The following is a 27,673-nucleotide window of genomic DNA, read 5'->3' as shown; positions in this document are numbered from 1 at the left end:
GCTTCAGAGAAGTTCTGTTGTTTTTATTTGTATGTTATTTTGTGAGGGCTCGGCCCTGAAAAGTGACTAATACATAACTGGAGTAAAATGATGATTGCCTGCTAGAGGGTGTGGAATTTAAGCTGAAGATTGCAGGGGAAGGGGTGGAGATGTTGTGAATTATGAACTAGGTATTGCAATTAATATTCTGTGTCCTATTTTTAATGAATTGTCTTTGGGGTAATCTTAATTTATCACTCCCTCTCTTGATCATGTCACTGGTTTGGGTGGAATCTTTGCCTGCATGCGTGGTTGCATGGAGGAGAGTATACAAATAATGAAGTTATTGGTGCTGCGTGGTGCTGAGTGGGAAGAAACAGAGGCCTCACTTGTATTGTAATGCTAAGCCAAACTATGGGGCACAGTAAGAAAACTGTGGCTGTTCTGTTCCTCCCGCACTCCTGCTAATTATTGCCACATTTGAACCCAGATCCATGGTTTGTCTCCACAAACAAGCCACGAGTGGTAAGCCAAGGGAAAATGTTGGTTATAGCTCATAAGAACAAAATGAAATATAAACTTTGGTAGCTCATGCGCAGATCACCTTTCCTTGATGACTGGGAGGAAAATCCCAATTTTTCATGCTCTGGAACTGTTGCTAATAGCCTCGGTCCAGTATACCTGAAGGAGCGTCTCCACCCCCATCGTTCTGCCCGGACACTGAGGTCTAGCGCTGAGGGCCTTCTGGCAGTTCCCTCGCTGCGAGAAGCCAAGTTACAGGGAACCAGGCAGAGGGCCTTCTCGGTAGTGGCACCCGCCCTGTGGAATGACCTCCCACCAGATGTCAAAGAGAAAAATAACTACCAAACTTTTAGAAGACATCTGAAGGCAGCCCTGTTTAGGGAAGCTTTTAATGTTTAATAGACTATTGTATTTTAATATTCTGTTGGAAGCCACCCAGAGTGGCTGGGGAAACCCAGCCAGATGGGCAGGGCATAAATTATTATTATTATTATTATTATTATTATTATTATTATTATTATTATTATTGCTCTTTGGGGCACTGTATTGTGTTGGAAACCGTTTTCAGCCTAGGGGTAGCCCTGATGAGCTGGGGCCAGTGTCTTGACCCATGGTTGCCTGCCCCTGGCTCCACTAGTTTCTCAAGAGTGACTATGTTCATTTGCGAGATGTTGGGGAGTATGATAAGTAAATAACGGCCCTGCTGGATGAGGCCAGTGGCCCATCTAGTTCAACTTGCCATTCTCACGGTAGGCAACCAAACATCTGAGCTCAGCAGGAGTTTCCCCTCAGTGGTTTTCTAGAAACTGGGATTTGGAAGCATCCTGTGTCTGACAGTGGAGGCAGAACATATCTTTCAGGGTTATTAGCCACAGAGAGCCTTATCCTCCATTAAATTGTCTATTCCTCTTTCAAAGCCATCCAAATTGCTGGTCATCACTGCTTCTTGTGGGAGCGAATATCATAGTTTAACTGTGTGCTGTGTGGTAAAGTACCGTATTTCCGCTCTATAAGACGCACCAGACCATAAGACGCACCTCGTTTTTGGAGGAGGAAAACAATAAAAAAATTATTCTGAATCTCATAAGCCAGAACAGCAAGAGGGATCGCTGCGCAGTGAAAGCAGCAATCCCTCTTGCTGTTCTGGCTTCTGGGATAGCTGCGCAGCCTGCATTCGCTCCATAAGACGCACACACATTTCCCCTTACTTTTTAGGAGGGAAAAAGTGAGTCTTATAGAGCAAAAAATATGGTACTTTCTTTTGTCTATCCTGAAAGTGTCCAACAATCAGTTTCATTGGATGCCCAAAATGTCTGGTATTATGAGAGAGGGAGAAAAACTTCTCTTTATCCCCTTTCTTTTTACTTGTCCCCTATTATTTTTCTTCTTCTTCATGGTAAGGCTGGTTCTTCATTTAAGACTTGAGCATTGTGCTTGTGGATAGGGGGGGAAATTTCAAGGAGAAATGGATAATCAGGGTGTAGATCTAGTAATGTATGCATGTGTGTGATTTGAACAGTATAGGAAGGGCAGCCTTTTCCATTATCCCACTTGCTCCCTAGAAAGCAACACATCACACAGCTGCCAATGGCCATCGCCAACTGAGAAGCCTGGATCACTCATTCCCAGGAGTCCATTAAAGATGTCTGAATGAGGGGGTTGAGCAGGATTCTTAAATCCAGGCTAAATTGCACTGAGGGCACATACTCAAGATTGCCTAAGAACAAACTAATGGCCTTCTTACACACAATGAGCTGCCCTTTTGTGCAAATAACCAGGGCGACTGAAAGATGGGCTTCCTTGTTTTTTCTTTGGAAGTTTGCATTCGGAAGAGTAATTCTAATTTCTTTTAATGGTTGTGAATCATCACCCGGGGGATGGGGGCTAATCCAGATTAATCTTCAGTGATAGTGCTCTCTTCACAAGAAAGACCCATATGAAAAGATAGGCTCTTTATAGACATTCCACTGTTTGTGATGTCCTTGATCATAAAGCAAAATGTTGAATGGGAAGTGTGAATTCCATGTTGTACTAGAGCAGTGACACCCAGACTTGGCCTTCCAGCTGTTTCGGGACTACAGTTTCCATCATCCCTGACCTCTGGTCCTGTTAGCTAGGGATGATGGGAGTTGTAGTCCCAAAACAGCTGGAGGACCGAGTTTGACCATCACCGTACTAGAGAACTGCTGTGTGCTGCCACTATACAGCCAAGTGTGCTGCCCCTCTCCACCCTCCTGCAAGTCATTGGGACTGAATGCAAAGAAAAACAAACTTCTTATGCATTTAAATATTTGCATAGAGCAAGGAACTTGAGCAAGCTTCTCATTTCTCACCACCCCATGAACATCTGAAGCTGCCTTACACTGAGTCTGACCGTTGATCCACCCGGCACAGTATTGTTGACCCTGACTTGCAACAGTACTTAAGGATTTCAAGAAGAAATCTTTCCAATTTTCCCCTTTCTAGAGACACTAGGGATTGAACCTGGGACCTTTTGTATGCAAAGCATGCACTGTACCACTAAGCTATGACCTTTCCCCAAGCTGTACTTGCTGAAAACCCTTCTTCCGCATAGTTTAATACTTTTCCATTTGAGTGTTAAAGTCAGAGAGGCACCATGTAATCCAAAATAACATTGCCACTTCAAGGGTTACTTTGTCATTCTTAAACCATGGCATTCAGTTCACGTTGAAAAATTTGAAATTAATTGCTCCTGTTGCATATTTATCCATATCCATATATCACTCATTCCCTTTGATAATCAAAAGTTTGTCAGTAATCCTTCCTCACTGGTTTCCAAACCTTAAGAAGTGGCATACCAATGGTGCTTTCAGATTGTATTTAATCTAGGATTGCCAACTGACCAGGGCAACCACCCTACCCTGCTCTTGTGCATTGAACAGCAGTCTAATCAGTAAAGACAATCAGTCGAAACTTTCCACAGCGTGGAGACAAATATGATCAGCTGCAAATTTCTGCACATCAAATTCCTATTGAGGCTTTCATAATTACGATTTTTCCTTAGTAATACCTTATTTCCTCCTTGGATTGATGTGCAATATTTTGGAAGATTATAATAATGATAAAAGGTTAAAGAGGTACAGCTGCAGAGGCTTCCAGAAAAATTAGCAACCCTAATTTAGTCAAAGACCTATGATCCTGTTGGTATCTTTTAAAAAAGACAGGCAATCAAATCGGAGGGTTCTCCTTGGCTAACTGGATATCAAGACACACAAATATTTCTTATTCTCGGAACATTTTCCATTTATTTTTTTTTTAGAAGCTCTCAGAGTCTGCCCTGGAAAAGCTTTTCTGTGTCAAAAGGGAGCCACCTGAGCCTTGCCAGGAACCACAGCTGGCAGCATCCACTCTCCTACTTAGCCCATTAGCTGGCAGATCAAAGGAGAGGGAAGGATTAGGTTGTGTGGATATGAAATGTATTTTAGAGTCTCACAAGAGAGAGAACTCAAGGAAGTTAATATCTTTTTAAATATCTATAAAACACAGAAACATTAAATCAGGATTTTGCACCATCGACCAATGCAGCAGTTGAGTAAGGGGGAATAGCCTACGCTGATTGGGTGAACTAGTTAATGCATGCTTTCTCCTTACCCAGTAGGTTCCAGCCAGAAGTACAGAGAGCAGGTGCCTCCATAGGGAGTCTGCCAAGACAACTGCACTCAAAGGGAGAGTGGAGCTCAAGATGTAGTAGCTGGTAATTGAGTGCAAGGGGGTTCTTGCAATAAATCTACCTCTGCACTCCATTAATACGTCTGGTGCTTCACCTCTCTGGGGAGGCCAGCGTCCTGTTTTATTCACTTCACATATTTCCCTAATTGGAATGCCATAACTGGTTGTTTCTGGGCTTGGGGCAAGCTCCTAGTTCTGTGCCCACCCAGCAGAAATTAGCACCAGGGACCACTGAAGGCAGGCTGTGGATTGTCAAAGATACTGCAGCAAAAAATTGGAACATTCTCTCTCCTCTGATAGATACTGAGCGAGTAAGTAAATAAATCATTTGCTGCCTGCCGCTGTCCAGGGTCACATATTCGCCTTCCTTCCTTCTAGCAGGATCAATGGTTGAATGAGTCTCACCGTGTTAGGCTAGAGGCACAAACAGGAGCACCGAGAGGCTGAATCTGTGCCATTCTGCCTTGACACTTACCTTCGCTAAGTCTCCCTGGCTCCTCATCTACCATTCTGGAAACACGGTTCATTCTTTTGTACTGAAAACAAAATGTTACATAATGTCACATTTGTTTGGTAACTGACTCATATATTACAACACCTTTTTGCCCATTCTGTGTCCTTATCTAAATTCTATCTGGGACAAGTAGTTTTGTTGCCCCATCCTAGTCATGCTACTATTTGGTGACTGCACCAGCATTATCTACCTGCAACTAGTTAGCACTTACTCTTTTTCCTTCTTGCGGAGAAACAGAATTTAAATGAAGAATTACCAGATGCTCCTTCTCTGGCTATTATTGTTATTATTATTCTTATTATCATCATTATTAAGTGGGTGAATGATGGCAAATTCAACAGCCTCACTTACAGAATGCCACTAGGTGAATTATCTGCTCTAAAATCCTTTATTTCCTTCAGATGAGAAAAGCAAACCTCAGCTCCTTATACAAGAGGAAGAGGCATTTGCCTGGCAATGAAATAATAATAATAATAATAATAATAATAATAATAATAATAATAATAATAATAAGCCACTCATCTGACTGGGTTGCCACAGCCACTCTGGGCAGCTTCCAACAAAATATTAAAACACAAAAAAACCTCCCTTCAGGTGTCTTCTAAAAGTCAGGTGTTTATTTCCCTGATATCTGAAGGCGAGGGCATTCCACAGGGTGGGAACCCCTACTGAGAAGGCCCTCTGCCTGGTTCCCTGTAGCTTCACTTCTCGCAATGAGGGAACCGCCAGAAGGCCCTCAGTGCTGAACCTCAGTATCTGGGCTGAACAATGGGGGTGGAGATGCTCCTTCAGGTATACAGGGCTGAGGCCGTTTAGGGCTGTAAAGGTAAGCACTCACACTTTGAATTGCACTCGGAAATGTACCGGGGGCCAGTGCAGACAAGGTTGATGTCTGGCAAGCCTCTCTGATGAGGGTGTTTCATAGCCAGGGTGCCACCATATCCCAATACCAGTTGCTTGAAACCACAGGAAGGGAGAGGGTTTGTGTGCTCAGGTTTCCCACAGGCATCTGATTGGCTACTGTGAAAACAGGATGCTGGACCAGATTAGTCATTGCCTGATCCAGCAGGCTCTTCTTAGGTTCTTAATTCGAGCTTCATGGGACTTTGCAGCCATATAACACAAGCTTCAGGGATTGCATTTAAAAAAAACATTCAGCCTCTTTGCTATCATGGATTGCAGGATTTGCTGTAACCCATGCTGCTTGTGGTTTCTCCACCCTATTGCAGAGGTAGTTAGTGGGGAACTATAGCCAGGCCTTCATCACCAGTGCTGTTTGTGATTGTCAATAGACAAGGTCCCTTTACCCCAGTGACCTCTTTCAGATGGAAAGAGCAGGCACATTTGTTTTCTTTCTCCAGGTGTTTTGCGTAGCAAGTGAAAGGTGTGTCCTTTTTACATGGGAAGGATTTAGAAATGTCAAGTAGGAAACCTTGCTAAAAAAAACATTTGTGGCTGCTGGAGCAATAATAATCCCCGATAATTTGATCTGCACAATCTTTCATTTTTGCCAATGTTGGGGGTGGTGGTGGTTGTTATTTAAACCAATTGGATATTGCAGAGATGTGATAAAAGGACCATGTAATCCATGAAAAATCCTTGCTAAAAAGTCGCTTGCAACTTTCTTATTGAAGCTGCATGTGTCTGCTTGGAAGCAGGAAATATTGATGGGGGCGGGTGAGATTCCTTCTACTCTGAGTGCCCTTGCCAAGTGAGGTACAGCAGGTGACTACCTTTTCAGTGATGGCAACCTGGCTATGGAATAACCTCCTCAGAGAGGCTTTCCTGACATCTACCTTGATATCATTTCAGTGCTGTGCAAATGATGTTTTGTTTTGTTTTTGTTCAGCTGGTGAAGGCTTTGTCTTTGTTTTTTATTATGCGACTTAGCTCCCTTGTTTGAGACCTCTGAAGCTGTTTGCTGCTACCTTCAGATTGCAGTACCAGTTGTAGGGGGTGCTGATGAATATATATGTTTCTACTTTATGGTGGCAGAACGGACTTTACTCCTTTCCAATTCAAGGAGCCTGTCTGCTCCATTCACACATAAAAACAAGAGTAGAATAGCTTGTAATGGGGCTGACAGGTAGACAAGGTACATTTCCAGGCCACCCTTTGAAACCTTGATATTAGTGGGGTGTTGTTGTTTTTAAATCCCATTTATTTCTTTTTGGCAAGGAACCTCTCAAAGCACCTCAAGGAATCCCTGTAAGTGGGAGAGGGAAGGGTGCAGTTTTTCAACCTTCATAGGGATCGATGCCACCTAAATTGTCTGCTAGCTTGCCTAAAACAACACACATACACTTGTTTGAAAAGCAGCTGAAAAGCTCTAGCATTCCATTTGATTCATGAAACATCAAATCTACAGTGAGTAAATCCTGGTCTTATTGCCACACCTTTTCCCTTTTCTCTATCTGTATTAAAAGTATAAATGTAGGTTCTTAACTAAGCTTGCAGTCTATTCACACGTACAGTATTGGGAGTAAGCCCCATTGAACAGCCTAGTGGGCCATTCTTTCAACTAAATATGTCTAGGGTCAGACTGCACAAGTGACCAACATAAAGGTGTATCAACAAATGTGATTAGCAGTAAATTTAAGCTAGTTGTTCTATATATACTAGCCTCTCCTGTTCCTAAATTTCAGTGTAACTATTTAGTAGGAGAGAATACTTTCTACAAGTACCTGTATTCCACAGTGCACCTATTGCCAAAGAGGGGAATTTTTGTAGATCAGGTATTGGGGAGTCTTTGGCCCTCCAGATATTACTGAACTACAACTCCCATAATCCCTGGTTGTTGGCTGTGCTTGCTGGGGCTGATGGGAGTTGTAGTTCAGCAGCATCCCCACACCTGCTGTAGATGTTTCAGTTGCAGATGCCTTCATCAGCACAACTTTTATACAGATGGCTTATCCATCAGAAGTGTTTAAGGAAAATAAGAAGTTCCCACCAGGAAGTAAGTTGAGGATACCTACATTGGTGGCAAAAGTAAACTGTTTATGCTTTATGTAGGCTAAGCAAAGTACACCCCCCCCCATTTCAGTTCCCTTTTTCCATTGTATAGAAACTTGGTGAGATGTTCTAAGGTGAAAGCTGTTCAGGATATCCCTAATGTGTAAGACTGTTCTTTCCACCTTGTCCTTTGGCACACTGTAAGCAAAAACAAGATCTAAGCTGTACTTGATCAGAAGAGATGATGTTACAAGTGTCACTCTGTTCTCCAGCACTGAGCCATGCTATTGATCAAGGTGGAAGCTGGAGGGCAGAGTTCACCCATGAACTCATCAGCACCACTTCCTGCTGTATTGCACAATTCATATTATCTAGTGGTCCCCTAAGTATGGTCCAGAATTGAACATATACTCTTTTTTTCTGGAGATTAAAGTGAATACCTGAAAGCTTATTCTGTTCTTACTCACTGTCTACTGGTGACACCCTGGACTATGTTGCTAGAGGTTTATATGTAGGGATGTATGTTTTGAGAATAGCAAAAGTTGGTCTCAGATTGATTAATTTTGTTTTCAGGCTCTTGAGTACAAATGGACAGTTTCTTTTTCAGCAGTAAAGAAATGTCATTCTTATATGAACAAATCTTAATGGGAAGGTGTAGCTGAACATGTATTATTCCATGTTGAGAAAGGTCAGGTTAAGAGTAAAGTTCACAAGTCTTCCTATAGCTGTCACAGACACCAATAACCACTCATGGATTACAAATATACTTCAAAAATATATTCCAAAGTCTCTTGTATTCAGTATATGAAGCTCTGGGCTGGCTGCTTAACCACAAGCTGGTCTATAATTGTATCTCCTGTTCAAAACATTCATTCTGCCCCTCTGGACATTCCCGCTGATGATCTCAGACAACTTCCAAGTTCTTATTAGTGTTTTGGGAATTGGGGATCTTTCAATGATCCAGCTGCAACCCTTTGGGTGGCCTTCAGGAAATTGTTTCAGGCAGTCCATACAGTCTGACACTATTGCCCATCCGGAAATAGGTGTTGAAAAGAATCTTCCGCTGTCTATGGTGCAAGAAAAACAAGACCTCATGGAGGAGCTGTGGATTAGTATGGTAGAACATTTTCAGGGCCCACCATATTTTCTGCTTTTTTAAAAAAGACACTAGTACTGATTTTTATATTGTGGTTTTTATATTGTTGTAACCCATTCTGGAAACTTATGGTGAAGGGTATGTAGGAAATCCAATAAACAATAATATTAAATAATAAAAATCCATGAAAATAATGGAAGTATGCTAGCATTTATTTGTAAATGAATGAATGAATGAATGAATTTATATACCGCCTTCTTGGGGGGGGGGGAACAAACAAAAACAAAACACAGCAGGTGATGTACAGCATCATAAAAAGCCTTTGAAAGCATTACAGCACTGAGCAAGCATGAAAATAACTGGAAAATAAAATGACTTTATTTTCAGTAAAACGTGTAAGCCCCGGAGCACACTACATTTTATTATGTGACTGGAGGACCAGAGAGCTATTTCATGTCAATGAGTTGATGCCCTTCTTACCCACTTGAGGATAGGAATATAAGAATCTGCCTTACACAGAGCCAAACCATTGGTCCATGTAGCTCAGCATCACTTAAGCTGAGTGGCAGTGGCTCTCCAGGGTTTCAGGGAAGAGTCTTTTCCAGCCCTACCTGGTGATACCGGGGGTTATACTTGGGACATTCTGCCTTCAAAGCAGATGCTCTACCATTGAGCTCTTCCCATAAGGTTATTTGTTAGGTCCCAGTTCTGTATTCCTACATAAGCAGCCTGAAAAATAAATGGAATTTTATATGCCCCTGCACCCTTGGTTTTAGGGAGGTTCTTATGCCAAAGAGAAACTCTTTTTCAAGAAAAACAGCACTCTCTTTGGTCAAAATGGAGTTTCCATACAGCGCTTTAATGGGTGTGACCCCAGGCCACATTTAGGAGCCCCAAGGCTTAATTTGAGGTGCATATAGAATTCAGTTCCTTATTCATACTTCTCATGCAGCTGTGCTTTGAACTTTTTAATAAGGAGTTGGAAATTAGCAACCAACTCCAGCCTCCTCTATCCTGCTGACATCCAAGTTCGGGGGGTTACCAACAGGGCTGGACTTAGTGCCCCCAAATGGATCTTCTCAATTATGGAGCTTCTCAGTTTTGCACCCCCTTGGCTCAGTGCCCTATGGGGGGGAACCACCCACACCACCCTAAATCCAACATGGGTTACCTAGTTAGATTGAGAAGGCGGTGTGCCACTAAGGGCACTATCACACAGAAAGCTTGTCTTGTGCTATTTGTGTGTGCATATGAATCTGGTTCACGGAATCAAGAAATGGCCATTCCTTCTAGTCAATTCAGAGCCTTTCAATTTAGTGTTTTTATTTTCAGTCAGTAAATATATTCAAAGTCAATTAAAACTGGAGCAAATGTTTTATCATGTCCCTGGAAACGCTTTCTAAAAACTACCTGGTTCACACATAACCCTAAACCAAACACTAAGCTTTGGTGGGAATATGGGTGTGTGTGGCCTCCAGAAGTAAAGATCATCAGTGGCGTAGCGTCGGTTGTCAGCACCCGGGGCAAGGCAAGTAATTTGCGCCCCCTAACCCGTGGATTTGCGCCCCCTAACCCGTGGATTTGCGCCCCCTAACCCATGGATTTGCCCTAACCCCAGATGTTGCGCCCGGTGCGGCCCGCCCCCCCTGCACCCCCCACGCTACGCCACTGAAGATCATGGCTCCATCTCTGGTCCTGCTGCTGCAAGCTAAGCCATAGTTTGGTTCGGCTTAGCATGTCATCCGAACCCAACTTTGTGGTTTGGCTTCCTCCAGTCAAGTTACAAGCTGTAACCAAGGTTTGCAACTTGTGTTTGCTTTTTTAGGAGAGGGCACTAAGTGGCCACACTCTCCAGGAATGTGGAACAACATAGGCCAAAGGTTGACTTAGCATGATGTGCAAAACAACCAACCACGCCTCCAGTTCTACTAAGCTCTTAGGCTTTGCCCAAATCATAGGTTTCTGCTTTGTTCTCTGGCTTATTCTGAACTGGAAGTGTGGCAACCAGTACCCTAAAGGAAAAAGTACGGCATTGTCTGCTACTTTAAGCAACACTTGGCTACACCTGGGCAGCGCCATCTCTGCTAGCCCAGTTGATGTGGGATAGCATCCTTGGAATCTCTAGCTGTTGTGAACAACCAACCCCACAGCGATACAGAAATTGTTTCATCATGTCGCTGTTCAGAGTTCTTGTATCTTAAAACAGTTGAACAGATAGCAATTTCACAAAGCTATTTTGGGAGGCAGGGGGAGTTGAGGGGAGGGGGGATGATGCATCTGTAAGTATTTTGAAGCAGAAGATGCCCCCGTTTAAAGAAATCATTCTTAAAGAATCCAGCAGTGACAGCTGCTTCATTTTAAGATGAGTCAGAGAAATGTGTTGTAATTCAGACACTTTTCCAAGAAATGTAGACATTTCCCCAACAAACAAAACAGAAATTATACAAAAACCAGGATTGCTGCTGCTCTAGGCATATGAAATGAAATTTCTCACTTTTCATATGTGGACCTCATTTTTAATGCATATATCCTTGGCTGAACCAGTGTTTCAGGGATTGCTCTTGGGGATTGAAGTTTAGTCTTCTTCAAGCACCTGATTCAACATGCATGCTTAAGATCACTTGATTTGGATGACCTCCTTACACTTCTCAGAACAACTTGATCTCACCGTCTTGTAAATTCTAGAAAGTAGTGACAGGAAGGGAACCTCCCTTCCCCCTTTCTGAACCTTTCACCCTTTCCTATGATCACAAGTCACAAGCAGTGTTTAAATTTTCAATTCATTTTTAGAAACTGATCTGAGATTGATATATACCGGTAAATAAACACTTCAGCTACAACTGAATTTTGTTAGTGTCTAAGAGATTATCGTGATAATGATGTCATGGAATGACATCTGGGGAACTGTGAACCAACTATAAGCAGATCTTTGAGAAAGTACTAGGCCTGTAAATATTAGATCCTCAGATAACGGGCATGTAACATTGGAAGTGGTTTCCAATAAATGAAAGCAGGAGCTTTCATTTATTGGAAAGCACCACTATAGGAGTTGCCTATATATCCCAAAGCACCACTACAGGAGTTGCCTTGTGATTCTTCATGTGAATGAACCAGTAAGCATGTAAGTAGATGCAGAAGCAGCAACTGAAAAGGAGCACCAGAAAGATCAAGAAGAGTTGAGCAAAATTACAAGAAGCCAAGATGCCTGCAGATGTAGATGACTTTAATTTCTGTTATATTAAAGTGTATTAAAACTAATCGAATGTGAACCACTACCTTTTCCCTTTTTTCACTGTTGCGCCATATATTGAGCCCACATTCACCCAGGGCAAGGGCTCTCCCCCATCTCCTGGGAAAATAAACACTTTCTGTTGGAATTCCTGGAAAATACTGCAAAAAGTGTATATGCTTTCAGCAGAAATGGAAATTTATAGTAGTGTTTGTTTATAGCAAGAGAAATGTAGTTAATTATTCCAAAATAATTAACAAGGAATACAAAAGTGAAATCATGTACACGCAGTAGGCTAGTGTCATGGTACTCTTGGATTACTTGTTGATTCATTTTTTAGGGAATTGTAGCTTGAGAAGCAAAATGGACTATGTATGCATTCATGTGGCCTTTTATCAGTCATTGTAGCTTAATGTGGTTAGAATTTGGGGTGGTAGAGTGCATGCGTGTGATCTAAGGTGGATAATGTGCGGACCTGGAATTAAATTCCAGCTGCTCAAAAGGTCACAACCTGCAAACAGCCTGAGGGTAGGTAGCCCACAGCCTTCAAGAGATTATTCTGCAGTAAATGATCAGCTTAAATGCCCCCAAACTAAGTCTTTTGCAGCACAGAGCAAAGAACCTTTGATTCTCTATGAGCAAAACTGGAAAATGAGAATGAACGAACATTAGAAGGCAGGTAGAAGGCAAAATTGAAAAGCCTGTTGTATTAACCTGACATTTTCACATTAGGCTCCCTGAAAGAGGAACACACACACACACAATGAACATTACCAAGGTGCATGCAATGTTTTGCTCATTTATTCTGCAGCCTTGATATTGTGCTGAGGACTTGGTTCAATATTCAGTGCTATGTAATCATATTAAATGGTAATGCAATCAAGCTTGCATTTGTCTATGGTGTGCACAGCTATGGTCCACAGGTGCCCTGTTGTTGCAGAGATGAGGCGCAAGGACAGTCTAGTACCCAACAGTGGAAGTGAGACTGCTAAGGCCACCCCTTTCCTTCCCTTATGCCAGCAAGGAGATGGGGGATTTGGGGGGCGGCGATTCTTCTTTAGCTGTACAAATGTTCCTCCAAGCTTTAGAGACTGGCCGAGATGAAAGTCCAAAAAGTAAGGGAAAGTTGAGGGAAAGCAGGATTGCTAGCCTAGGAACTTCTGGGCAAAGTAGATGGGTAGAAAGCAGAGGGGCTCGGGTCGATGTGGGCGGCTTCTGGTGGAGGGTGACTGACAAGTAGAGCCGGTGACCTGAATATGGAAGATCTCCCGAGGGGACTGGATGCAACAAAGGAAGAGGCGCTCGAATGGAAGAGGAGGAGGAGGAGGAGGGTGCTGTTGGTGGCCGACCAAGGTGACGGCTAGTCCGTTGTGTGACAGGGCGAGAAAGAGCGACGGGAAGAGGAGGGAGAGAATTTGGGGGCCGGGGGACGGACGGAGCCGGGCTAAATAAACTTCATCGAGGCGTTTCTCTTCCCCGCGAGGAAAGCCGCGTGGGGAAGCACGAGGGGCGGCCGAGGCGAGGAGGGAAGGCGCCCCCGCCCCGCTCACGTCCAGGGGAGGATGGGGAAAGCAGATGGGGACTTGGGCAGGCGGGAAAAGAGCGATGGGGCGGACTGGAGGCGCGACGGGGCTGCCGAGAAGACAGGTTGGGCGGCGGGGGGGCGGGGCGCGCGCAGAGGATGCTGCCGCTCGCGTGGGGACGCCCCTCCCCCGGCTGGGCGGCCGTGGCCATGCCGTGTCCGCTGGGAGCCGCCCGCCTCGCCTGCCTGCCTTGCCTTGCAAGCTGCGCTGGGACCTGGCTGGGGCGGGTGGTTGGTGCGGAGATTGGCTAGCGGGGGCGGGCCAGGTGCCTGGCGATTGGCGGGCGCGTCGGAGCGGACGGCGCTGGGGAGGGCGCCGATTGGCTGCCGACGAGGAAGCAGGAAGGGAGGACGGAGCCTGAGCGGAGCAAGGGGCTCGCTGCTGCCGCTGCTGCTTTCGGGGAGTTAGAGCACATCGGCGGCGGGCGCGGAGGCGGCGGCAGCAGCAGCAGCAGCAGCGGGCGCGGAGCAGCGGCGGCAGGACGGCAGCCGAGCCTTCCTCGGCCGAGGGAGCGGCGGGAGCGGGAGCCGCGGCGGGAGCAGGAGAAGCAGCAGCAGCCGCCGCCCCCTCCTCCGGCCTTGAGCGCGCGGGCCCCAGAAGGGGGCGCGCCTCCAGTCCCCATCCCGCAGCCGGGCGGCTACGCGGCGGCGGCGGCGAAGGAGGAGGAGGCGGCGCTGACGCAGCAGCGTGGAGCCCGGGACTCGGGCGCCCCGGGGCGTTCCAGCCGCCGGATTCCAGCCCGGCCGGGGCCTCCGCCTGCCCTGGGTGGGCCCGCTTGAGCCGAACAGCGCCGGCAACGACGACGACGACGACGGAGGAGCAGCAGCCCGCCAGCGCCCCGGTGAGTGCGAGCGAGCGAGTTCGGCGTCAGCCCGTCAATCTGCACCGGCCGGCCGGCAGCGCGATGGGGCTCCGCCCGCCGACGCCGCCAGCCTCGCGAGCCCCACAAGCCGGCGGCGGCGGCGGCGGCGCTGCTTGGGAAGGCGCAGCGTCGAGGAACTTGCCGGGCGCGGGCGGGTGATGGGAACAGGTGCCGCCGGGGAAGCGGGGGGCGGAGGGGGGCGCGGCTCTTGCGGGACGAGTCGGCGCGCAGGCTTCAGCCCGGGGGCCACCGGGAACTTTCTGCTGGGATCCGGCTGGTGCCGGCATGGGGGCCCTGGAGGGGAGGGAGAGAGGACGATCGGTGGCGGTCTTCAGGCAGCGTGTCCCTCCGGGCGCCTCAGCCCGCTTCCCTGATCTTCCTCGTGTCACGGTGGGTGGGTGGTTTGCTGGCTGCGGTTCCAGTAGCAGCCGCCGCCGCTCCCCTGCAACCTCCTCCTCTCCCTTTCCAGTGTGTGTGTCGCCGGGGGCCTGCCTTGCCGCTGGGGGTGGGCGGCGATCCCCCTTCCCCGAAGGGCGCCGTGGCCCACGGGCTGGTCCTCTGCCCGAGCTGAAGGACACTCGGGGCTGCTCCCGTCTCTCCCCGCCCATCACCCGGCCGCCGGAGAGCAGGGAGGAAATGGCCCCCGGTGGCAGGTGGGCTGAGCTCTGGCAACGACTCCCCGGTGGCCCACTTGGATCATGCGAGCGAGGGTCAGGCTGCCGCTTCGCTTCCTGGGATTAGCTTTAAGGTCTAAAGTTATGTAATAAAGCCATTTAACTTTTACATCGACGATCGAGAAAACAACACCCCCTTTCCCCCTCCCGATTCATCTGGGGGAAAGGCAGGAACTGAACCCATGGGAGACCACGTGAAGGGCCTCCTTGGCGCTCGCGCTATCTCTCTCTCTCTCCTTCCCCCCTTCCTAATTTTGTCCCCCGCCTCTTGGAAAACGACATTGTCACCCAGTCTTGTTTCCTAGTTGGGAGAGGGCTGCTGTGTCTATCCGAGGCACCTTTTGGGATAAACCAGACACAGAGACAGATGTCCTGTTTAAAATGGGCTGTAAAAGACAAAGACGCATGCAACACTCTCTCTTTCTCGTGAGGGGTCTTTTGGAACAGGAACTTGGAACCGAGCGCCAGAACAGAAGCGATCAAACCTAAGAGGGTTTAAAAAAAGAAAGTGGTCGTGGGAAAGAGGCATCGGAAACTGAATCTTGATGGGTTTTCTCTAGAAAGAACAAGGCACTTAATAACTTGACACTGGCTCAAGAGACATGCCTCAGTGAGGCAAAGTAAAGTTACTGATTTGCTGTGATATTTGAAAGCTGCCATCAAAATAGTGGAAGACGTTTGAGAAGTGGTAGCAAAAACAAAGGGAGCCAAGCAAATGTATTACTTGTTCCTGAAGATAATTATTTTGTAACTGTTAATAGTTCAGGGAATATAAATATTTGTTTTGTGTGGTATTTCTCTGTTTATCACAACTTGGATGTGTAGTGTTTGCATAGGCCAAAATCAGATGTACATTTTTGAGTGCATTGGCTATCAAATTTGGAATCTTCTTCCCTTCCAGTAAGGAATACTGGAATGTACTTTATCACTATTCACAAGCTCACTCTTCTCCTGTTTTAAATGTCACCCCTTGCACTTAGGGAGAAGATGCTAATACCAGTTTTCACACCCTCCTCATGTCCTAAGAGTAGCAAGAGAGTGTACGTAAGAAGTCCCCTTCCCTTCCTTGTCTGACAGTTGCAACAGAGAGCAAACAAATGGGTACCCAGAATGAAATCCACATTAGTGTTTCTGACAGGTTATCCTCCCTCCCACCATAGCCTTCTGAATAGGCAGGAATGGGTGGAGAACTGAAATGGTGCAGTTGATGGAACATTTCTGTTTGCAGGTGATGTGCAAAATTGTGGGAAGGTTAAAATATGATTGGTTAGTCATCCACAATGTATATCTCCAGCCTGTTTAAAAACCTTTTACAGGCTCATTTTAGAACTTCATTTCTTTTAAAAACAGAAAAGAGGATTGAAGTAGTATTGCGAAAATTATCTTTAGGGGTTCTTGTGGTACTTCATGAGTGTTCTGAAAATGTTTGGTAACAGCATTAAATTAATCTTGTACTCAGTTTGTAGCAACTCAGTGTTGCATGTTGGACAACTGGTTTGTGAAAAGTGTGTATGTCACTCCCTATGCATAACTACAGTGTGGAACATCAGGCATTCTGTTTCATTATGTAGACCACATGTTCACACATCTGACTTGCGCTTCTAAAATCTGGAAGCTGTGTTTACGTAGAAGAATAATGTTAGGATTAGGAAAGTACCTTTCTGTTTTTATTTCCAAGTTAAGGTTTCTTGTCACATGTGTAGAGGAATAAAGTTAAGAGTCAGATGACACTGATTTCCATTTGTTTCTATCTGTATGGAAAATAAAACCGGTTGCTTGTGTTGCTTTCTGTAGTAAAATGTGAAAGTAACTTCAGGCGATCAGCTCTTGTTCCTTTCCGGATGCTTCTGACTTTATGAGATTAGCCAGTTCTAGATGGATCATTACGTTTTATTTATTTAGATATGTAGCCTGACTAATCCTTAAGGCATGTAACATTTCCTTATTGCATCGACTTTTGTTAATTTCCATTTTGTAAGAAATTGATCCAAGGCAGATGCCTGAGATCACCTGGTGAATCTATGGATAAACCGTGGCTTTGAGTTTTGGTTTCACTGGCTGCCCTTCTTTCCAAATTATCCCTGTGTAAAGCTCTTGCCTACAGGGCATTTGCAAGCTGCTAGATGTGTTCTGTAGATTGGATTGAGATCCAGAGTTCTGGTTTCAAGTAGGTGGCGCAATGCTAAATTTTCCTTGTGACATTCCAAAGGGACTTTTACAGAGTGCTTGAGGAATTCATGCATTTGAAAGAATCTCTGGCATCATAATAAATCAGAATATTTGCTGGTTCAAGAATCTTGTATCGTGTTTGTAAGCTGATCTAGTGCGTGCTTCTCTTCAAGGATATATGCTGACTTTTTCATTTGCTTACTGTGTTTTTTAAGTTGTATTGTTTGATTTTTACCCATCCAATATTTGATTACAGTTAGAATAGGAAGCCCCTTGCCACACAGGGGCGGGAAGTACCTGGTCTAAAGGAATTTTCTAGTGCTGACAGCTCAACACTTTTTTAGTATTAGAAAAGCAGTAGCTTCTCTGTTGGACATCGAGGGGGCTTTGTCCATGCTTGCTTAAAGTCAGATGAACCAGACAAAAGTGAAAGGTGAGAATAGGTATCAGCATGTAGCAGTGAAGATGGGCTGGAACAGGATTACCTGTTAAGCATCCAAATGAAGAACGAGGAGAACATTGTGAATATTGAATATAATTTCAGTATAAAGCAGGCAGGAAAATCTGTACAGGCTGCACCATCGTACATATACATTGAATAAGTGTGAAATACGTTAAAAAGGATAGGAGGATTTGCAGCGTCTTTGGCCATTTGCGAACTTTGGGAAAGAGTAAGCCCAACATTTAATTATTGAAATAATCTTCTTTCTTAACGTGTACGCTAGTATTGTCGTGCTGTGTTGCACTTCTGGAGAAGTTAGACGTGGCCTCTCCTATGTTCCCAGCTCAAAGCAGGGTGAACAGAAATCTGGAGTCCTTGTTAGAGATGGGTTTCTCGTCTTAGTCAAGTGTGTAAATCGGTCATAGAAAACAAGGTTTGAAGGGATCCTTGCAGGTAGTCTCTTGTATGTACCGGGCCCCAGACTGGAATTCTTGCCTGCATTAATAATCATCTCAAAATAGAAGGGAAGTGGATTTTATTTATTAAAATACTTTTATTCTTCACTCTACTTTCCATTAATGAGTATTTAAAGGTGCTAACAACGTTCTGCTATTTTTAATCAAAACTACTGGCTCTGAAGAAATAGCCCAGCGTAAAATCATCATCATGAAAGAGAAGAGCACAGAGTCATGGACCAGAGCCTTGCTGAGCAGTATCATTTTTCATGAAATGCCAAAGCAGAATCAAAGTGGGGGCTGGACGTTCAAGCGTTTAGATACTTCTGAAGTCTGGAAGCCAAAACAGTAGCCTTGCGCTGTTTACCTATCAATGCATTTTAGTCAGTGGATTGTGGAGCAGGGCTTGAAGACTTAGTACAGTCATAGCTTGGATCCTGAACGCCCTGGAACTCAGACGTTTTGGCTCCCTGATGCTGCAAACCCGGAAGTGGTTGTTCCGGTTTGCGAACGTTCTTTTGGAACCCGAATGTTTGACAGGGCTTCCGCGGCTTCTGATTGGGTGCAGGAGCTTCCTGCAGCCAATAAGAAGCCGTGATTTGGTTTTTGAAAGTTTGGAAGTTGAACGGCCTTCCGGAACGGATTCCGTTTGACTTCCAAGGTACGACTGTATTTATAACGTGCATTTTCAATGCCTATTCAAATAATTTTGAATGCATATTTCTGCAATCTTTTATAACTTCCTGTCCTGCGAGGTAGGTCAATACAGTGGTACCTTGGGTTAAGAACTTAATTCGTTCTGGAGGTCCGTTCTTAACCTGAAACTGTTCTTAACCTGAAGCACCACTTTAGCTAATGGGGCCTCCCGTTGCTGCCGCACCGCCAGAGCACGATTTCTGTTCTCATCCTGAAGCAAAGTTCTTAACCTGAGGTACTATTTCTGGGTTAGCGGAGTCTGTAACCTGAAGTATCTGTAACCCGAGGTTCCACTGTATTGTTATGACCTTATTGCAAATGGGGTGGGTGGGTTGAGGCTGTGAGGACCAAGGACTTTCGAGTCCACACTCCTCAGCTGTGATGCTGCATCAAGCGAGCTGCAGTTGATATGCTGCAAACGGGTTAAATGCCATTTTGAGAGACTTTGTTAAAAATACAGAATTTTCTAGCAGATTGATTCAAGCAAAGGATTCATTTTCATTCTTTTAAGAGAAGAATCACTGCAAGGTCCAGAATGGTGGGCATTCCCTCTGTAAGCAAGACCTGTCAGTTTCATTCTGGATGCTTCCTCTTTGTGACCTTTGCCCCAGTAAGGCACCTGTCATTGATCTTTCAAAGCAAAGAGAAAACCGGAGCACCTTTAGGACCAGAAATCCTCTGATCTCTGAGTGGATTTGCTTAAGCATTAGATAGAACCCCGAGCCCAACATTCCTGTTGAAAACCTGCCTTAATCGGTATGAACACAGTCTACAACATTCTTTATTACAGCACTTTTAAAGAGGCCCTTTGTTGAGGCAAAGCTTCATATAGGTGACAGTGAGAGAATCTAAGACACTCTTTAGATTTGGGTCCTCCTAATGTTTGTGGGATTAGTGACCCTTTAAAGTGGGGCGCAGTGTGACATTTCATAGACAGCTTTGCATTTTTCCACCATTCTCCCATTTGTTTCCCTTATAAGAAACACTCCTAATGATACCCCCTCATTCACGTAGCAGTACCGAATCTGCTGTCACAATATTTACAGCTCCTCCTTGAACCAATCCTTGAAGGTTTCTGTGCCATTTTCTGAAGGCTTCTGTTCTCCTCCTTTAACAAAACAAACAAACAAATGGAATGTTGACGTCTTTATAGCCCGTCACAGCTTTTTATAGAACAGTAACTCTTCGATACTGTCCTTTTGAATAAAAAATATCTTACGGGGACAGAGACATTAAGTTACCGTATTTTTCGCTCCATAAGACGCACCTGACCATAAGACGCACCTAATTTTTAGAGGAGGAAAACGGGAGGGGGGGAATATTCTGAACGAAACAGTGGATGTATGATTTCTGTGGTTCATACTGTGGCCACAGACATGCGATTTGACGGTGAGTTTGGGGTAGCCCAATGCAAAAATCCTGAGAATCCATGTGGATCCGTGCTTTGTAACCACGGTTTTTGCGCCATTGTGGCCCCAAGAAACAGTGGGTGTGGGTGTGTTTTTGGTGCAGGCTGTAGTCATGGACATGCTATGTGATCTGATGGTGAATTTGGGGTGACCCAATGCAAAAATCCTGAGCATCCATGGGCTTTAATCTCCCCCCTCCTAGGCAGCCTCCTTTATCTGTAGCTCCCTTATCTCCCTCCCCGATCGCTTGGTGATTAGCGGCTTTGTTTCAACACCCACTTCCCTCTTTCAAAAAAAAAAAAAAAAACATGATCTGCTCCAGGCACCACACATGTACTCCATAAGACGCACAGACATTTCCCCTTACTTTTTAGGAAGAAAAAAGTGCATCTTATGGAGTAAAAAACACTGTATATCCATAGTTGTGTTGCAGAAGGCTGTTTATACTGTGGGTCTTTCCTACCCCTTCCTCTCCACTGCAACTTCCCACAGGCAACTGATCAGCTTCTGTGAAAACAAGATGCTGGACTAGATGGGCCATTGGCCTGTTCTTGTGTTCTCTGTGTCAAACTATAGACTGTAAGTCTTTTAACCGGGGCCTGTTGTCCTGCCATGTGCTCCAGTAACTACTATTCAGTGGCTGTTGCTGCTGAGTAACTCTTTGAACCTGGTAGGCACCTCTGGCCTCCTTTTCCTCCTGCATTTGCCTTGTGCCTCCCTGATTTCAGGCTATGGTTGTTAAAAAGTTGGTCCGTTAATATGTGTTGAGGATGTGAGATGAATACATGGAGGAGTCAGTCCTTGGGACAAGAGACTGTTTTCCTCAGCCTTGTGATCCTTTTTTAAAATAAAAAAAATTGCTGGTGCTTCTTGCACAGTATTTGAAACTTTTATTGAAATAGAAGGCTGGGAATACTTTTTCTTCAGATACTGTTCAGACTTATTCCAGTACAGAAGCTCGACTCCCAGCAATCATTAGATGCAAAACAAACAGCTGAAATAGTTGGTGATCCTTGGTAGTCAGACATGCAATTATACCTTATCAATTGGTACCACAAGTAACATAACTATTTTAATTAATATCTGTTAATTAAAAAAGAAAACTCACCACCAGCCTTGATCATCAAGTAGAGGATACTGAGATGACACATTTGGATTTTGCTTCTGTGCAATGCATATTTTCCTCTCCCTACTAACCTACATAAGTAGCTGTAAACACCCAGATGAAGGAATAATGCAAAGAGGCTATTGTGGGAACAACTTCTAGTTTTTAGTAATCAATTGAACTAATTGGAAATCACCATTATAGTCCTGTGCATAATTGTAATTTAATTGTATTGAACAAAATAGAGAAAGTAAGGAGCACTGCACAGTGAATGTGTGCTACGTAACAAAAGTTTGGATTGGTCGAGGTAATGAAACCGTGGGTTGTGTGTGTGCACTAACAAAATTATGAGTGAGTCCCTGTGCTGAGCTAATTCCTTGCGATACAATAGGTTGCTCACTCTTGATTTCCCAAATAAATTACGGTAACTTGTGACGTTTCTGCATATACCTGTATTAGCTGCCTTAAACAACAGCAGCAACAACAACACATTTTTTAAATTGATGACGCTCTTGTGTTCTGCTAGGACATTTGGCTGATTCATTCGCTAGAGTAGCAACAAAACAAGGGCAAAGCAGTGAGAGATTGTATAGGCAACTTTGAAAAGTCAGCAAGAAATGCATACAGAAGCAAAATTGCCATGGGATCAGGATACGAACCTAATGCAGATTTCAGAAGATTGCTGTATAGAGTTAATTATGTTGATAGCCTTGAAAAAAGGGGCATTTTTTGGGCAGGAGATTTTAAATCCAATTCCAGACAGTTCCAGCCTGAGAGGATTTCAAGTGCAGTATTTTTTTTAACTGTTAAGAGGAGCAAAATACAATAGGTCTGTGGAGTTGATGAAAGTTATACTTCTTTAATTTAGTGGTGCTTAATTCTTTCACTGGAATTATTCCTTCACCTTCAGTTTTGCACAGACTAATGCATTATATCATTGGGGCAAAGTTTTATGTTATCCATGAGCCAGTTGTGTTTCAGTGGGTAATGGGAACCCTTTTTCTAATTGGAAAGGGGAGGATTTTTATCTAAAGGCCCAAAATTGATTAATATGGCACGTGGAAGGAAAAAAGAAACCACAACACTAATGAATGAGTTTAGTTTTCGTCCTGGATTAACAGCCAAGTCGGAATTTATGACTTTTCATATCACATAGCTGTAAAAGCAAGATATAATTTCTTTCAAATTCCTTAGAAACCTTCAATAAAATATTTGGGGATTAAAGTCACTTCTAACTCTAGGATTTAATTTCAAACAAACACAGTCCTTTAGTTGATAAGATTTAAAGAGATCAGGATCAGTAGAATCAATATGGAATATCATGGATAACAGTAAATGGCTAAACTTATTTCTCTTTTGTTCTGAAGTATCTACTTTATCAAGAACATTTTAAAATAATATCCACCTTCAACTTAGTGGATCAGTCAGTATCAGTCCAAAATGGATATCTGGTTATAAAGGAGGAACATAATGTAAAAATGTATTCTCACACCTTTGTATTGTTATCGTTTATTTTAACTTGGAGTAAACAAGAGTGGCGTATCCTTGTGTTCTAAGGTATTCTTATCCTGTCACAATCCCTCATATACCTTTTAATGTAGCAGGTAACATTATTATTGTTTAGAACACAGGGTCCATTTTCTTACTGCTGTTAATCCATTAATCTCAATAGGTTTTTTAATTGGTTGGGAAAACTAGCCAGTTTCTAGATATGACAGTCTATTGAACTTTCAAGAATGTGATTGTGTTTAATTCTACTTAGTATCTTAGCAGAGGTGAATTTTTAAAAAATGCGGAATGCACATGCGTGTACACTTTTCCAGCTAACTGCTTATCTTCCACAGGTGATGAATATTAATACTTTTGGCTAGTTTGCTAAATCTGAGGTGTTAAGAGTGCATACTTATAACTGGTCTTTAATCGGTTTTTAAGGTGCTACTTGAGAATGAAAGTTTACAAGAGGCTGGGAAAAGAGATCTAAAAATTACAACAGCTGAACATGCATGGATTAACATTTTTAAAAAATAGTTCCAGATATCAATAGCTGATAGTCTAAAAGAAAACCACTATATGGAGTAATGCATCTATACATATGTGATTCCTATAAGATTCAAGAAATTCTAGGCTATATTTGGAAGTGTGGTTTAGTAGGAGCAGACTGTAAACATGGGTGGGTTGAAAATTCAGGATACAAGCATACTCAATGCTTCTGATATTCCTTATGCGTAGATTCATTAATGATTTTACTTGGATATGTTAGATGTCTGAGTATTAGCGAAAAGGATGCTAAAGTGGTTCCAATATAATGGCAGTGAAAATAGAGATAGCAAGACAGAAAGTGCACCTGCTTTGGAAGTCTCTAGTGAGTTTGTGGGAAATAATTAAAATAGTTAAGGTTGACAGTGAAATGTAGGGAAGGAAGACAAATAATTCCTTTTCTGATGGCAAAAATATACTAATGGGATGTAGCACATGGATTCAGTTATATTTTTTAATATTTTGGAACTATGACTGTGAATAATATTTCATAATGTGTATGAAATGTGCAAAATTGGTTTTTTTAAAAAATACCTAAGGCGCTGTGGTTAAACCACAGAGCCTAGGACTTGCCGATCAGAAGGTCGGCGGTTCGAATCCCTGCCAAGGGGTGAGCTCCCGTTGTTCGGTCCCTGCTCCTGCCAACCTAGCAGTTCGAAAGCACGTCAAAGTGCAAGTAGATAAATAGGACCGCTGCAGCGGGAAGGTAAACGGCGTTTCCATGCGCTGCTCTGGTTCGCCAGAAGCGGCTTAGTCATGCTGACCACATGACCTGGAAGCTGTATGCCGGCTCCCTCGGCCAATAAAGCGAGATGAGCGCCGCAACCCCAGAGTCGGTCACGACTGGACCTGATGGTCAGGGGTCCCTTTACCTTTACCTTTAATATTCCTAAGTTTGCTATATATACCATTTTAAATCCCCAAAGGATTCCTGAAAGGTAAATAAAGCAAACTTTACATGATTGCTAGCAGTACAGACACTAAGATGTACTTATGCTGTATGCATCTTCACTCTAGCTTAGTTAAAAGTATTTTTCATGCAAAAAATGCATGCAGATATGAACGTTTGGGGTAAAGGTTGAAGCTCCATTGAAACAAGAATTGTCTATGTGAAGCTGGGTGGGTAAGCCAAAATCCTGGATTCCCTACTGAATTGTTTGGGGAGACTTCGGCAACCATAAAGAGACATAAATGTTGCTAAATAGTGGCAGGAATGTGCAAGAAACGGTTTGATATAGCATTGATGGGTTGAAGAAACTACTTAACACCTGGACTCGTTGGTATAAAGCAAGCAGTTAGGGAGGGAGGCTTTTAAGCTCTAAGAAAACAAGAAGAGCAGGCATTGGAATCTGCAGCTGGCGGCATCCATGCAAAATGTGACGCTTCCAGCTTTCCTAGGGGAGATCGAGACAGTGTGTGTAATCTTTTCATGGGTCAGGGGTTCATTTATTATAACTCCCACCATGCGACAATTCTACAGTAGTTAGAGAAAACGTAAGTACATAAAAAACGGCTATTTTCATCACAGTGGTTAAAGTCGTTTAGTCTGCACTGCTAGTCAAGCAATATTCTCCATTGCTTTTCTGCATTTTTGTTCGGCGTCATCTGTCCTGGAAATGTTAACATCAGGTGAAGAACTTTCCTGTTCCCTCTATTAGGGCAGCACGCGAATGTACAGTAAACCTGGATGTTTCTGTACAGCCTGCTGCATCATCATCATTACAGCAAGTTAGAACAGGGCTGTCGTCATTATCATTGTTTGAGATTTCTAAAACTGACCAAAGGCTAACTTTGGGGCTGTTTCCCCCAGAACAAGTCCCCCAAACAATGTCCAGGCCTATTTGTTAGTCAATTTGGCATATTCATACAATACCAAAGCTCTCTCTGTGTGTATGTGATTTCTGAGTCCACATCCTGTACTTGGTGCATACGTTCACATATGTCAGTTGTGATCTGGACGCTGATGATAATATAAGAATAGCCTGCTGGACCAGACCAGTGGCCCGTCTTAGTCCAGCATCCTTTTCTCACAGTGGCCAACCAGATGCCTGTGAGAAACCAGGGAGCAGAACACAAGCTCAAGGGCACTCTCTGACCTCCTGCGATTTCCAGCAACCGGTATTCAGAAACATTGCTAACTCCAACAGTGGAAGTAGTTTCTAGGCATCATGGCTAGTGGCCATTGATAGCCCTCTCCTCCGTGAATTTGTCTAATCCTCTTTTAAAGCCATAATTACCTCCTAGGGGAGCGAGCGTCATAGTTTGACTATGCACCGCATGAAAAAGCGCTTTCTTTTATCTGTCCTAAATCTTCCAACATTTAGCTTCATTGGATGTCAATGAATCTGTCATGGAAAGCATTTTATCAGAAAGTCTTAAAATACTACTAAATGCTACACTCTTCAGAAAATATGTTGTCTTTCATTTATCAAAGGTCTGGAGGTGTTTAAGCAGAGGTTGAATGAGCATTTGTCATGGATGCTTTAACTGAGATTTCTGCCTTGGCAGGGGGTTGGACTAGATCAGCCTTTCTCAACCTGTGGGTCCCCAGATGTTGTTGGACTACAACTCCCATCACCCCTAGCTAGCAAGGCAAGAGCTCAGGGATGATGGGAGTTGTAGTCCAGCAACATCTGGGGACCCACAGGTTGAGAACTGCTGGACTAGATGATCCTTGTGCTCCTTCCAACTCTACAATTCTATGATTCTATTATTCTATGACCGGAAATATAGAACTGATTGACTTTCCTTATGACTATAATGTTTTGAAGTCACAAAGGCCTTTTGGTTATACCCCATGCTTTTTTAAAGGGGGGTACTCAAGGGCACGCAGTTGTTTAAAAGTGTGACACTATAATAATTTAATGGTGAGCACCGACACCTATTTTTCTAGGGGGGGAGAAAAAGCACTGGTTATACCATCCTGTTTTCTTGTTTCTGTTTTAGCTATTGATTTGTGCTTTTATCTCGTGTTTTTAATCTTGTGAACTGTCCTGAACTGTCTTTTGATGAAGGGTGGTATATAAATCTTAATAAGAATAAGGTTAATTCTCATACTCTGTGTTTGTGTTGGACAAAGTGGGAGCTTGATTATGGTTACTGTTTTCGGTTTGTATTTTTCATATATATATTTAATAACGTTTGTTATTAAAGTAGCGACTAGAACAGTATGGACTGCAAAGGACCAAATGAAGTATGCAGCACAGAAAGCTGGTTCTCTCTACTTGCATGACAAAACCATCCTTGCAGCTCCTGCCTTCTGCCTCTTAAGAGCTTGTATTTTGGGACACCAACACCACCCAGTCCTTCATGCTGGGTAATGCTGGCCAAGATGTGGTGTTTGCATTTGAAGGTGACCTCAGGTGATGGCCTAAGTAATTTTTGCAAAAATAGCATGATCCTTGGTAATAACTGTTTAGCATATGTAGCAAAGATTATTTGGGAAGAGAGGGTTTGGGTCTGAGAGACGTCTCTGGTAGCCAGAGGTGCAATTTTGTAATTTTATTTTCTCACTAATTTCCTGCACTATTGCAGCTCATAGCAAGCTTTCATGAAACATTTTCATGGTGGATCATTCAACATCAAACTTAAGAAGCTGAACAACGATTGGTACCAGAACAGCAAAGAACCAAGCACAAGGGATTTCTCTCTCCCTTGTATACACCTTCATGGTACTTCTGTACCCGTGGGTAGTAATTCTTTTTGATGATTAGGCTGTAAATACTGGAATAAGCTTCTGTAGAATGAGAGTGGCTTTTGGTCATGAAAAATTGCTGCTGTGTCAGTAGTGCCCAGCAATGTAAGCACAACCAGCAAAGACCTAATAACACCCGTGGTATACCACAACTGTGCTACAACCACCAAAACATGGTTGAGTACTTGAAGCCTTAATAGACATTATTTTGCTTCTGGAATGTGACCTGGGCTCCTTTGAGAGAGGAGGGGCAGGATATAAATGATAATAAAACTTGAATTGGTGCTGTTGTTGGCTAACCTATAGAGAGTAGAAAGTGTTGTTTTCCTAATCATCCATACATGGAGAACAGGTATTGTTGGCAATGCTAAAGAAGGTGTTTCTGGTTTTGGGGATTAGGGTGAAAGGAGGCCATGGGATAGAAATAGGTCTTGCCTCCCTGGCTTGGCCTAGTGAAGATTGCCATCTTAAAAACGAAACTAGTCTTCTCTGCAGGGATAGAAATGAGGAAGAACTTCATCTATGACTTCAAGGATTGTATCCTACAAAACTGAACTTCATGCAG

The 27,673-nt window shown here is 43.8% G+C and overlaps 1 protein-coding gene and 1 long non-coding RNA gene across 2 annotated transcripts in view; one reads left to right on the top strand and one right to left on the bottom strand.

The window, feature by feature from the left end:
• LOC310766617 overlaps positions 1-20,419 on the bottom strand; it is a 246,290-nt gene extending 225,871 nt beyond the window's left edge. Inside the window, exon 1 of the long non-coding RNA XR_014550283.1 lies at positions 20,391-20,419. This is a non-coding gene — a long non-coding RNA (uncharacterized lncRNA). The remainder of the gene's footprint in view (positions 1-20,390) is intronic.
• The window catches only part of BAHD1 (bromo adjacent homology domain containing 1), a 63,419-nt gene continuing 49,664 nt past the window's right edge, over positions 13,919-27,673 (top strand). Inside the window, exon 1 of the mRNA XM_083612606.1 lies at positions 13,919-14,406. The gene's annotated coding sequence lies outside the window, so the exon portion shown is untranslated. The remainder of the gene's footprint in view (positions 14,407-27,673) is intronic.

The sequence above is a fragment of the Podarcis filfolensis genome, assembly GCF_964270895.1.
Source record: "Podarcis filfolensis genome assembly, chromosome: 1".
In the NCBI taxonomy this organism is placed as follows: domain Eukaryota; kingdom Metazoa; phylum Chordata; class Lepidosauria; order Squamata; family Lacertidae; genus Podarcis; species Podarcis filfolensis.
This window is presented reverse-complemented; position numbering and strand designations above follow the sequence as displayed.